General features: G+C 43.7%; 1 protein-coding gene and 1 long non-coding RNA gene across 2 annotated transcripts in view; both read right to left on the bottom strand.

Moving 5' to 3' along the window:
* Positions 1-2,724, bottom strand: part of LOC142560003 (uncharacterized) — a 28,795-nt gene extending 26,071 nt beyond the window's left edge. Inside the window, exon 1 of the mRNA XM_075671737.1 lies at positions 2,681-2,724. The gene's annotated coding sequence lies outside the window, so the exon portion shown is untranslated. The remainder of the gene's footprint in view (positions 1-2,680) is intronic.
* Positions 2,725-5,543: 2,819 nt separating this feature from the next.
* LOC142559480 (uncharacterized) lies at positions 5,544-14,007 on the bottom strand. Its single transcript, XR_012823126.1, has 3 exons — positions 13,765-14,007; positions 12,119-12,255; positions 5,544-6,990 (listed from the first exon to the last, which is right to left on the bottom strand). It is a non-coding gene; the product is annotated as an uncharacterized LOC142559480 (long non-coding RNA).
* Between the last annotated feature and the right edge of the window lie 546 nt (positions 14,008-14,553).

Here is a 14,553-nt window from a genome sequence, read left to right as displayed (position 1 = left end):
GAAGTGATTTTCGTGCTGCCTTTCCCTTCAGCGCAAACTAAGCGACGTTGAGCACATCTCACTCGATTACCGCAGACACTCGCTGTCAGGACCCTGGTGCGAGGAAGCGCGGCAGCTGCGATCGAAGTGACTTTCGTGCTGCCTTTCCCTTCAGCGCAAACTAAGCGACGTTGAGCACATCTCACTCGATTACCGCAGACACTCGCTGTCAGGAACCTGGTGCGAGGAAGCGCGGCAGCAGCGATCGAAGTGACTTTCGTGCTGCCTTTCCCTTCAGCGCAAACTAAGCGACGTTGAGCACATCTCACTCGATTACCGCAGACACTCGCTGTCAGGACCCTGGTGCGAGGAAGCGCGGCAGCTGCGATCGAAGTGACTTTCGTGCTGCCTTTCCCTTCAGCGCAAACTAAGCGACGTTGAGCACATCTCACTCGATTACCGCAGACACTCGCTGTCAGGAACCTGGTGCGAGGAAGCGCGGCAGCAGCGATCGAAGTGACTTTCGTGCTGCCTTTTCCTTCAGCGCAAACTAAGCGGCATCGAGCACATCTCACTCGATGACCGCAGACACTCGTTGTCAGGACCCTGGAGCGAGGAAGCGCGGCAGCTGCGATCGAAGTGATTTTTGTGCTGCCTTTCCCTTCAGCACAAACTAAGCGACGTTGAGCACATCTCACTCGATTACCGCAGACACTCGCTGTCAGGACCCTGGTGCGAGGAAGCGCGGCAGCTGCGATCGAAGTGACTTTCGTACTGCCTTTCCCTTCAGCGCAAACTAAGCGACGTCGAGCACATCTCACTCGATTACCGCAGACACTCGCTGTCAGGACCCGGGTGCGAGGAAGCGCGGCAGCTGCGATCGAAGTGACTTTCGTGCTGCCTTTCCCTTCAGCGCAAACTAAGCGGCGTCGAGCACATCTCACTCGATGACCGCAGACACTCGCTGTCGAACCCTGGTGCGAGGAAGCGCGGCAGCAGCGATCGAAGTGACTTTCGTGCTGCCTTTCCCTTCAGCGCAAACTAAGCGGCGTCGAGCACATCTCACTCGATGACCGCAGACACTCGCTGTCAGGACCCTGGTGCAAGGAAGCGCGGCAGCTGCGATCGAAGTGACTTTCTTGCTGCCTTTCCCTTCAGCGCAAACTAAGCGGCGTCGAGCACATATCACTCGATGACCGCAGACACTCGCTGTCAGGACCCCGGAGCGAGGCATCAGCGATCGAAGTGACTTTCGTACTGCCTTTTCCTTCAGCGCAAACTAAGCGGCGAGAGCACAGCGCACATGAAGCTATCAGCCCTCGGCGGAAATGGACTCTGGCCTCATCGCAAATCGCTTTCAAGATAAGGCCCGTGCCCAGGCGCTCCATACGCAGCCGCCGCCGGAGTCAATGGCCGAATGGGCAACTTGGGTCATTGGGCATGTGCAAGTGGTAATGCGTCACTAGGTGTGCGAACATTCTTGTTCGATCCTCCAGAATGGGTATGGTCGACTGGCTAGGTGCCCGTACAGACAAACAGATCCAAGCGATATATTATATATATCGCTTTGGCGCAAACAAGGAAGGACGGAAAAGAAGAAGGGGAGCGCCCAGCAGTATGAAACGACTAGCCCAGCAACATGTACATCTGGATTGCAAGAAGACAAGTGGGCAACGAAAACCAGAAGTCAGCCTCAGAGAAGGTAAGATGATGTCGGTAACAGGGAACTGAAAAAGGAAAAAAATCGGTTACAGAGAGGTGGAGAATTTGGCAGTACGGTGTACAGCCACATTGCTTCAGTGGTAACCTCATTCACGTCGACAATCTTTGTTTGATGTGTTCTGTCGGAATTTTTTATGGGTACACAAGCTTCCGTGTAAAAAAAATTGATGGAATACGTCTTGTCACGGGCGACTTAGGTGCGAGCGTGTTGCGTAAGGGGCCCCTCGCGAGGCCTCACCTCAAGAGTTGGTTGTACCTGTGGGTTTTAAAACGCTGTAATTGAGAAGCGTTCTGCAAGAATAAACTTTTCAGATTGGTTTGCTTTAGAAAAGACAACCCGAAAATGTCGTGTAGCCTTGGTGCCAGGAGGCAAGCTTCATTGGCAGCGTAGACACTGTTTCTCTTTGCCTCAAGTAGCGTCCGCAAGCGAGATTTTTTCACCTGCGTTCACGTTTCCCGTTTACATCAGACCGCTTCACATTTACATCACTAACCTCGAATCCTTTATATTTTTTTTCTTCTGTGCGTTCTTTTTTCTTTCTTTTGTAATTTTTGTTTTGCTGCGGACATATTTCTATTGAGGTTTGCGAGTTTCGAATAAAATGATTTACCAAGTGGCGCTCAATCAGTGACGTTGCAAGCACTGCATCTGTCGTAGAGGTGATTATACGTGTGTCCTTGATCATCCGACGGGAAACGGGACCGTCTCGAAAAAAGGAAAGGAACACTGACTGGCTTTCGTTTGAAGTTTCAGCTGCTTTAGCGCCATGCAGCTCTTTGATACTTTGTAGGCACGATGGTCAACGTGTCACCTACATACCGTACCTTTCTGTTTGCAATGCCCCAAGCCTGACGAAAGGTTTGGCGCGTTTCTTTAGCATGCGCTTTCCGTTGCCACCCATCTTTTGCAAGAATGCGGTTCTTCCGGCCTCGCTTGCACTACATAGTAGTGTAGAGAATGTGAAATACGATGACTTACCGTCGTCCACGCAAGATTGAAACGGACACTCCACGACCGTGACGCTTCCTGTTCGACAAATAGGGAAAAAAGAAAACGTATTGAAGGAGCAGCGGAGAGGAACGGACAGCGTGTTAAGAAGCTTTACCTCAGACAGGATGTCCTACGTGAATAACATGGTAATAACGAAGAAATTGCTTTACTGGGCACCCACTGCATTGAATTTGATGAGTTTCCTTAGTATTTACAGAAAAAAAAGCTGAAATCAATAAATTGTACTGAGCAAAATTATTGTTCAGGTGATCATTACTGTGCAAAATTTTCTGAAAATTAGAAAAAAAATTAAGCACCTACAGATGACTAGAGCCTCACATTTCTTCCTAGAAGGAACTGTTAGCGTGGAGTGAACTCCGATGTGCGTATTCGTGAAATACATGCGAAAGGCAGAGATGCGCATGCCATGCCAGGTGTTTTTCACTCATGTGAAAGAGTACAAGAAACTGTCATAACAACAAGTACCGCCATTTTTACACATAGGCTATGCGGCTATAGGCATGCATCACTAGCAAGATACATTTTGAGGACAATTTCGATAATTACATGAAGAGTGCTAATTGAAATTTTGATAGCTCACTTTAGGGCACATGCCGAAACCGAAGAGCGGCAATGTATGCTTATCGTAAATCTTAAGGCTAGCGCCACTTTCCTTTATCGGTGGCAAAAATTTGCTAAAGTGTGCCTCAGCCTTACACAGCTAAGATCGTCCCGAACACTTTTCGAAAAGCATGCTATTCGGCGAATGTAGGCAGCTGTAAGCTATGCACCGTAATACAAACTATATCACTTATTACGTTTAATTTTAATGCGAAATCATTATATGCCCCATTACGCAAAAATCCGTTGGTGTCGGCGTGACCGTAAGATGGTACCGAAACTTGCCGACGGCGCAAATAATAAAAAAAAAACACTTCAAGAAAGCTTGGATTGACGTCACATTTCTCAGGGAGGTTCCTGTATACAAAGTGAGTTCATGGCACTGAAAAGAAAATTTGGTACATTCCTGTCTGCACTGTAAATAATCCTTAGGGTATCGGTTATATAAATAACACCCTAAGGGTGTCACTTATAGACACAGTTACACCTTTTCTCACTTTTAAGGGCGTAAACTATTTTGCAGTGTGGCTGGGAACCGAACCCGCGCCTCCGGGCGTGCAGTACGAGCACGCTTCCCCGACGCCGCGGAGGCTCCAGGGTTTCACATGACGTGTGCGTCATTGCACACGTCACGTAGCAGCCACCCGACTGGGCAAAGACGCGGCCTACTGCGTGCGTCATCGGGCATGTGACGTCACTAGACTTTCACACGTAAAAGAAGAAACCGCCTAGCAACCGATTTCATTTGTGTTGTGATAGAAAGACACCTTTGATGCTTACAAACAGAGTTCCCGAAAGACTTCCGGTTAAGCCCTCAGTAGCAGCACATGTTACAATAGCCCATCACCTTATAGGGCCCTCCAACTGGCACCAGTTTTGCTGCGGAGTTGGAATGTTTGACAGGTGAATTGTAGTGTTAAGTGCAACAAAAAAAAAACAGCCCACAGATGAGGTAGACGTACGGCGCACGTTCCTTATATCTGAAAACATCAAGAATATAGCCCATAGTATACTATGCGACAAAATACTTTCTTCTTGGCTGATTGGACTGTCGAAAATGGCTGACCGGAAGTTCTCTGGGGTCATTAACGCACTGCTGCCACAGCGTGGACAAAAAAGGGTCTTATAGAGCAGCACGAGTACGGCGAAACGAACAGCCAGGTCAGTATGCACAACCACGTCGTGTTCAAGCTCGGCAGCTTCAAGGCTACACTCTAAAAATTTTAACACCCTTAAGGGTGTACATGACTTGTCCCATGGGTGACACCCTTTTTGGGTGTATTGCTACACCCCAAGCAAAGGGGGGCAAATTAACACCCCACAACAGAAGGGGTGTTAATATGACGTCACCTCGCCTATGGGTGTAAAACAAACAACACCCTTTCTATATGGGGTGTAACACAGACACCACCCTTTCAATATGGGTGTAGCATGGACAACACCCTTCCAAAAGGGTGTTATCCCTGCAAGTATTTGAGTGTTCACTACAGCCATGTAGTTAATGGGCAGACTAGCTGTTGTGAATGCTGCCTAGCCTTAGCTATGGTACTACCTTGTTCAGTATGAGCCAGAATCTGTGAGGCGTCGTCATATTGCGCTTCTGGTCCGTCATGTGGTAGCATAACGTGCGACCCTTTCAGGCAAACAATTTAAGGTTTCGCCATTGCAGCAAGGCACACACGCCATGCTTTTCGTAATATTCCTCTGCAGTGATAGTACACTGCCGGCAGGATGCAGAGCGCAATAACGATGCGCGCTGCACTAAGGACACAGGATCTTCCGCACCTTGGTGCACCAGTACTTATAACCCCGTGGAAACAGCACACAGCCAAAAGCATGGTTACATGCATTTCAGAAATTAAAAACCTCCACTTTTCTTGGTCAAAAATTTTCGCAACACCAGCTCGACCAGGAGGGAAAGACACCATAGCTCGTTGTTGTAGCTCATATTCAATGCAATAGAGCGCAAGCAATGCATAGATTGGCGACGGTGACAAGTGCAGTACTACAGAAGCATACGTTTGCCTGTCAAGCAGTTTTTTGCCGTTTTAAGCACACACTTTATACCTCTATTCATCAAAGCTGTCATTTATCTCCACGGGACGCTTCTACTAGTACTTTCACACATATGACTTAAAGGTAGCACTGAAAGGCAAAGAACAAAGTGCTTCCAAGTCGAATAATGTTTCAGCATTTACGAACAAAACAGCATGAGTAGCTGTGCGTGCTGTTCAATATATAAGCATGCACTATTTCCTGAAATATATGTATGCTCCATTTACTGCCAGTGACCTGCTTATACCCAATAATTTAGTTTATTTTTCACCATGTGCTTGCATTGAATATTCCACAGGCATGGTAAGTTAAGCTACCAGAATAATAATCAACTAGTCTAAGGTTACCTAATCGAACAAAATCATTGTAAAATTTGTGACAAAATGTCAGAAGAAAAGTATTTATTTCATTAAAGAGAAATGGTTACATAATAATATTTGCACATTGTAAATGTAAAAAAGGAAGATAAGGAGTAAAACTATACCAATACAAAGACATAAGCACCGAATAATGGCACAGGCTTGCTCAATTAAATTTTAAGCAGAACAGTTCTTTTAAATAACCTTACTACGAACTATCACGTTTTCATTCGAAAAGCACTGCATCTTATTATAAAGCACAAAAATAACCGGTCACATAAGTAAGAACAAGTCTGAGTGTGTCTTGAACACAAGGATATAAAGTTGGGCGAGTTGGTACAGTAACATGATCTTGGATTGTAGCGCGAAGTGACACGGACACAGACTAGAAGCAGACAGGATGAGCGCTAACTCTCAACTAAATATTTATTGCAACGAACATATATATATATATATATATATATATATATATATATGTGACTGCAAGAAACCGCAGCACATCTAAATGAATATTGAATACATAGTAGTAACATGAAGACGACAAACAAAAGCCATCAGCCATCAACTGCGTGGCAAATCTTGAGTGCAAGCTATTCTCTTATCAAGTATACCTGTAGGCATTGTGACCAATGTGCTCCCAAGATGCATGAGGCATTAGTCATTGCAGAGTTGTAAGGACATGACAATCCTAGGATGATTATGTTCTTGAGGCTTTTTCCCCACTTTCCATCTTTTGAAACTAGTATACTTCAGTCATGAAAACAAAAATGCTACAACTGGCGTGTGATAAGTTTTGCGTCTTATTTCCTAGCAGCTCATTGAAAAGAGCCACGATGAGAAACTCAAATGCTGTTACCTCATCAGACATTCAAATTTCTTAAACACAAACAAAACCAGATAGGCATTAGAGCGAGCATCACTTAAATACATTCACTGGTTTAAAGTTATTGCACCACTTCGTGCCAGGTAAAAATGTTAGAAAGATCAAAAATGTTAAGATTCTACGGCCAACCGTGAAAACTAAATAAAAAAATCATTAAGCTTTCTTAAACGGGTACAGGAGCTTTACAACTGGCCGTCTTGGTGATGGACACGCAGATAGATGAGCAGCCATTCCACTGAGACGAGAATGTTGAAGGTTTCGCATGGAAGTCTGCGAGACACTGCAGAGTAGTTCTTGGTCCACATGAAGGAGGTTGCTTGCATACACATCTGGGCCACCATGCTGAATGCATGGTGTTACCGGAACCTTTTCCCCCTGCACTGTGGTAAAAAGCATGGTTAAGTTTATACGATATTTAATATGCAAAAGAAGAGGTGAGGCATGCAGACAGGACACGAGAGTAGAGAAGTGAACACGAACGCGAAAAACATGAAAAATTTCATTAAATTGTTTCATTAGATAAAATTTTTATACTATGTGTCATTCATTATGAGGGTTCATAACCGAAACATATTTAATATTTAATCAGGTAGAATTATCAGCTTGGTCAGTTTGTACAAGCTCGTTTGAGGCAAGAAATCAAGTTTTACAAACACAACCTCAACATTCTTGATTGAAAAAGGAACACCTCAGATGACATGCAGTCCTGTGAGTGGGAATTTCACAGTTCAAGAAAAACAAATTAAAACTCACAGACCGATCTTGAAGAAAGGAATAAGCAGCTGCTACTGCAAAAAGCGAATTAATTGACAGGTTTTAGTAGCACAAGGGCATCTTTGGCCAATGAGCGCCAAGTCTATACTGCAAAAAATAAACTTAGTGCATCTTTACAAAGCAAATATATAAAGATGACTAATGCCTCTCTGCACTACAGTTGCGTTGCTCTAGCGTGAAGTCATTTTAATACATGCACACGTACATACACACGCTACACCCAAGTGTCACAGCTGCAGAATTAAAATTGGGCAGCAACAAAGTCGCAACCTTTAACCATTGATCCCAAGCTCTAGTAGTGACTGGAGGTAGTACCAATATCGCCTATTATGAGTCGCAATCTTTCTGCCCAATGTTACGCTGCTCTTATTGTCAAAGATGAGTTACAGTCGGCATTGAGGGAAAGCTGCCCTCAAGAGCAGCTCTTATTTTTGTGTTATTTCTAACCAGAGACCAATGAAGTAATATATTTTTAGAATGAGAATGACACCGAAAAATTGAGTACGTAAGAAATTTGGAAAATTTGGTACATTTTTCCGGAATTAACTTGGGGGTTAACGGCTAAAGCGACAATCCAGAAACTAGAACAAGTTTTGACATGTTTGCTACCAGTGAATGCTAGAAAATATGTTGGCATTCTGTAGTTTTGTCCAACAATGCAAAAGGGATTCTTAATAACTGAGGAAATAAATGGAAAAGTATCATGAAGTATATTTCGTGAACGTAATGCAGTATCACTCAACTTCTGTTACTATATAATCTCCACTTGATTAACCTGCACTTTCTGAACTAGTTCAGGAGGTGCTGCATTTCACTACTCATTCCACTAGTTCAACGTGGCAGCAACTGCACGTTGTGATTTGTTTTACTTAGTGCAGGCTTTGTACAGGGCGAGTTCACAGCATTCCCTGCACTTGGCCGAAAGGTAGTGCATGTTTACGCAGCAGGTGTGGTGCCGCTTCTGCACGAGCGAGGTGCAGAAATCAGAGTTTCATACAATTGCTAGAGGGAACTCTGACGTTAGTGTCCACAGGAGATCAAACAAGAACGGCTGTACCAGCATGGAAATTATGGAAAGTACATGGATTTGCCTAAACTTCGTCTGTTGGGCTTCAAACGGCTTTGTGGTTTTGTAAACTAGTCATTTTCAACAATATACTGTGTAATAAATAAATAAGCATTAAAATCGTCCGACGACAGGATTCAAACACAGGAACTCTAGAACAGAAGTCTGATATTGAAACCATTAAGCCACGGAGGCATGTAACGACATGCGAGTGCAACGCCCTGATGAATTTATCGCGGGCATACCAGTGCCTTGAGACTCTTGGCGCCTTTCGATTTGGCCACCTGGACAAGCTCAATCGTTGCAATTAATAGCAATTGTGCGTGTTGGCGCCGTCTTCAGCACTTCGAAGAGTATAGACTGCGCTGAAATTTACGACAATAAGATTTATATAGCGTATAATATACGAAGCCACAAGAACGTCTGAATTCACAAGCACGAATATCAGACAAATCCATGTGCTTCCCGTCATTCCCATGGTGGTACGACTGCAGCGCCAGAGCTCCCTCTAGTAATTACTGTAAGAAATTCTATGGCAGAAATAACCGAAGTGCCTCGCATTTTGTTCTGGAGTAATAAACTAAGTTTTGCTGGTCCCATAAATCTTACTGGTCATTAATTCCAAGTTTTAGTGGAGTCACATGCCTAGTAGACAATTGTGGTATTTTGCATAAACATTGCAAAGCCAACTGTGATGAATGTTCACTCTGGTAAATTGTTTATGATCGAGTAGCATAGACTACTGAAGCAATCTCTGGAAGGCAAATAAAGTAATTTTCTTATTAGCAGCCTTTAAACAGGATTCGAGCATATGACACATGTACCTCAGATATGCAGATAATATTTCCTTGACTCAGCAAGAAGCGATGCTTCATGTTCCACGAGGCTACTTCTATCAAAGCAGTATTGGTGCTCTCTAAAAACAATGCCAATGCAGATGATCCAAATATTTTTCAGGGGCAACAGTTATGCCTGAAATCATGCTAGATTAGTTTTTTTAAACACGTGCTCAGACCATTTTAGAAGTGCTTCTTAAGATCCTCCTATTTATTGTACTAATCATATATCTGTACACAAAGGCTACTAATTAGGTCCCATGCTATATCATCATCTTAAAACTTCACTTCGTAATACATATGCTGTGATAAGATTTGAGACCACATTGAGATGCTGAATAAGGTGAATTCATTATTTTAAAATGAAGCTCCTGTTCTTCCAAACGAGAAGAAAGGCTACTGAGGGTCAAAATTTTTCTGAATCACAGCTGGAAGATGCCAGGGAAGGCACGTGGAAACTTATGTGTAATTTTCTATTTAAATGTAGAAATGATAAAGGGAAATGAAAATGGTCAAAAACAACCAGGCATGGGGGGAGAACGAACCTACAGCCTTTGCATTAGGCATGCGATGCACTAACCACTGTGCCACCGAGGCAGCATTCAACCGTCTACAATGGCCCCTCAGATTGTCGACGCTCGAACACGGCCGTAGTACCCCAGTGGTTAGTATATCACATGCGTAATGTGAAGGTTATGTGTCCGTTCCCCACCCACAGCTGGATATCTTTTAATCCACTTTCACATACCTAGAATTTATCACTTCTATACTTCATATAAAAAACTTAAAACATGTTCCTGTATGCTTTCCTTGGCCTCATTATCTGCTGGCTTCTTCCAGTTCTGTTACTTCCAACTCTTATACATATTCTAATCTGGTAAGTAAACAGTTTTGAATGATGCTGGAATGCAATATAATACATTATTGCGGGGCCGTGTTATGTAGAATGCCTTACATTGCCCAGGCAAGGTGTATTAATGTCAATCTGAAAAAAAAGCAATTCCCACTCCAGGCAGAAATGCTGTGTACTGCTGTGTGCAACAGGGTTTAATGAAAACAACTTGTTCAGAAATAAAGCCACCAAACAACGAGGAAATATGAAAACTAGATGAAAATTTGTGCAGTTGCATGTTAAAAATTTAGCACAGCAACAGATGAAGACATAATGAAGGAAGCGCGAGGATGGTTTATTTTGGACACACGAGGCAATATACTTGAAAGATGCATATGAGCTTACACGTGGAGAAATATTGTTTATGTAGCAGCTAAACTACGAACAGGCCTAGAACACACTGATACAAGGTGCCGAGCATGTAAATCTTAGCATGTCCTTAAGTCAAAGAAACATGGCTGTTTTTCATGATTCGCTACACATGGCTGGCTCACACAACTTAGCCACTTCTATATATGCCTTGTAATTACCAGGTGGCCTGTATGACATGTGCAAGCTTTAAATATGTACAAGTGCCACGTAGCTGGACAGCACCAAGGTAATGTCGTTTGCAATCGTTTTGAGGAAGTGAAACCAATTCTTACATTTTTCCTAATTAGGTAATTAGTTATTAAAGATTATTTAACTGCTGAATTATATTCAAAGCAAAAGTGTCAGTGCGAAAATTGTAGAGCATCCTGAAAAATTCCCAATCCAGCTTTCTATTGCTCAATAGGTGCAACAAATTTTTTTTTTTCAGGCTTGAAAGAAGCCAGTGAACACATGCAAGGAGTGCCGTGCAACTAAGCGCTCGTGCACCTGAACACCGTTTGGCTCCTCCTTTCATGCTTGAAAAAAACTTTTTGAAAAGAATATTTTAGAAATCAATTAATTATTACTGACTATGTTTTAGGCAAAATGCATGAAATAGTGTGACTGCCACCTCCATTTTCGGCGACATGAATTGACTCCATTTTCATGTCCAAATCCAGCTATACATTGTGCGTGTTTTGAGCTGGTTCTGTAATTTAGGCTGGTTTTGACTAATTGAAGCTTCGCACCCTAATAATGCAGTCAGCCTAAAAAGAAATTGGTACATAAACGGTCGCTGTCAGTACTCCATACTCCTTTAACTTAGTGCAAAGTGCTTGTGAGCCAAGAAGTTGGTAGTTCTAAGCAGTATTTCTCATTTTGACCTGGTGTTATAGCCCACTTACTATGATGCCATGCTGCTCAGTCATGCTGGTCCCAGCTTCAATCTACGCCATGGCAGCTGCCCTCCAATGAGGGTAAAATGCAATAACGCTTATGCACTTACATTCAGGTGTACATTAAAGAAGGCCAGGCTCCCAAAACTTCAGGTTGTGACTTTGGAATGTAAAAGCACATAATTTAATTTTAAAATCTAAAGGTGCTTTATTAGGAGCAGGGGCATCATTTTGAGCTTTTACTGCACTGCCATGGCACCAAGAAGCTCCAAGTAAATAAAAACAATTTCTTAGACAATGTACATATCTTGCAAACATTTACAAACACTTCTCTGCATGCACCTCCGTTGCTGTTATATTTAGATCCGTATGCCAAGGCGGGTTATGATGTTAGAACATGTTTCAAACTTGTTTTTTTTTACCGCTTTAAAGTTGTTGGTTATTTTGCATCTCATTGTGTGTCGAATGCACATTTCAGTGCATCAATTTCTTCAGAAAGTGCACTCCTCTTTATTTATTTGTGCATGCAAAAAGGGTTCAGAAGAACTGCTTTCTGAAAGTCTGTATAACAAGCAAAAAACAATTCTATGTAGGCTGCACAAAGAGAAAGGATTGGTTTGTAAATATGTTATTTAGTTCTTAAAAAAAGAGGCAGCTGTCAGTATTCTGTTCCAAAGTAAAGATTGCCCCTACCTGGCTCTGCTTCATTTTCCGATGTTGATGGTCCATTCGGGGGCACTCAACTGATAGGCTGCACTTTGGCGATGTCGGGTGTGCTGTCACCAGGCCCAAGATCGATCGACATCCTCACCAAAAGTCGAGTCCAAACGCTATAAAAGAAATATCTCATCATTTTGCTATCAGTTTTGTCATCTTGCGTGTTTCACACACGGCCGTCAGTGAAATATTTCATCACTTGGATACTGAAAGAAATCCAAGCATTTTCTGGCAGCCAAGCTGATGATGATGATGTGTGGTGTTTTATGGCGCAAGGGCCAGGTTTGGCCAAAGAGCGCCATGACAAGTGGTAATGTTGACGATGTATTATGGAAGATGTGACTTGGCTGTAAACTGGCCTAAAAATTGTCGCTGTAAAGTGCGTAAAATCTACGTGCTATAAAATTATGGCGATGACTAATGACGAACACTATGAACATTAAAATCCATCGTGGAAGAATGATGCAAAATATAAAATATATAGGATGGTACAATTACTTGGAGCACTGCTGCCTCGCCAGAGCCCTTGAAACACAAGGACCTAGAAGCATGTGCTATACGAAAGAGCTATCACAGCGGCATCCTCTGAAGAGAGGACGGCAGCCAAGCTGAATACACAGTAAATGGAGAACATTAAAGCGCAAATGCAGTTGTCACATTAGATTGATCAAGTACAGCAGAAATGGAAAATAGATCAGTGATACTGTGTCTGTTGGCTTTGAATGCAAGAAACGTAAAAACAGGAACTTGCAGCCACGCCACTTTGAATTTCCCGCGTTAGCTACACCTCACAAGTTTGGCATCGTCCGGTACTCGGGGATAGCAAACGCTTAAAATCAAGATGAACGAGCGTCGGCATAAATTAACAGGATACTTAACCAGGCAATATTGGCGCATAAAACAACTCACGTAGCGAAGCTACTGTCAATTACCCGATGACGTATCTCCGAGCGGTGCGGTTTGGGCGAACAATTCAAAAAGGAATGAGAGTTTCACTTGTTTCACGCCTACTAAGCTAAGACAGAATTTGAGTTTCTTACTAAACTACACTGGATATTTACGCTCCGAATAAAACGCTGGAAATTTTGTTACGTCACATTGCATACGTATGAAAGTGAGGGAATTGCTTTTATTGTATTCTGCCCAGACGGCACGTAGCAGCTACCACTCTCATGCAACAAAAGCATGAAAATGGTACTCGTGACACCGAAAATAAACATAAACAGCGCCAATGTTACGGCCTTTGGAGTTGGAACTAAGCACGATCAAGCCAGTTAGTTTTCTAGCTTTCATAACGCCATGAACACGACCAAACATCGAGCGAAACAACTCTCTGCTCTCGAATATCGTTACCGCTCGTATTTATATACCTATCGCTGCCACAAGAAAAAGTCAATGGGCTAGCTGTCCACAAGCCGCAGATTAGACTGACAGCAACATATTACGGTAACGTAAAACAATTTCCACGCTGACTTAGCAGCCGCGGTGTGCTCTAAGTGCCAAAGTTCTCGTTTGCCGCTCGAAATTCACACCATGATGACGGGCGCTGCATCTTTCACATGAAATATTGCACGCTTTGCTCCGGAGCTCAATAGGAGGGCGAAACGCATTTGCACGTATACCTGAAATCCGCATGCCGGAAACCCGTCGACGCTTCCGAGAACGGGGCGCACAGCCATACACACCCGTACGGCGGCTTGACTTGGACGTGAGGCACTTCTATCAAACATTTCACATGCGACATGTTTCACACCGATTGCGCGAACACCAGAAAATGACGCAGGCCGCATTGCGACGCCGAGCAGACGTGCATCCACCGATGAGCTATGTGCGCAGATTGCACAGAACAAAACCATACAAAACGTTAGGCGCGAGAAGATGACGGCTCTCGTAGCGGAGACGAAGCGGACGAAGCAATGACGCGCGAATGAACGTTGCCAACCGTTGGTTCCGCGTTATGCCGGCGGTGGCGGCTTTAGTGGCGTGTGTTGCGGCTGTCTAATTTTTTATTCCTTTTCCCCAAACAGTATAGCTAAGATCAGTTCTTTGAATTTTTAACTGTTTCGTTTGGCATTATCTTTGTCTTTTTATGTTGTTAAGCGGCCAATTATGGCCTCCCAGGTTCGCGCGCGCCAGCTTCGCGCGCAAATCTCGGAGGCCATAAGACAACTCAGGAAATGCCGTTCTTGTCGTTGTTAACGTTTCATCATCGTTTCTTCAACTGAGATAGAGAGGTAGTGTCCCTTTTCCCGGGGTCGGGAGGGGGCGATCAAGACGGCATCGCTCAGCGGGGGGCGGGGGAGTGAGGTTGGTGTTGGTTCTTATCGCGAAATTCGCGAACCCTGCGATTTTTTTTATAACGTAAGCATTTCTATACTTACCCAACAAGAAAAACCAACCGTCCATCAGTC

This window comes from Dermacentor variabilis, chromosome 10 (genome assembly GCF_050947875.1).
Source record: "Dermacentor variabilis isolate Ectoservices chromosome 10, ASM5094787v1, whole genome shotgun sequence".
NCBI classification, from domain to species: Eukaryota; Metazoa; Arthropoda; class Arachnida; order Ixodida; family Ixodidae; genus Dermacentor; species Dermacentor variabilis.
This window is presented reverse-complemented; position numbering and strand designations above follow the sequence as displayed.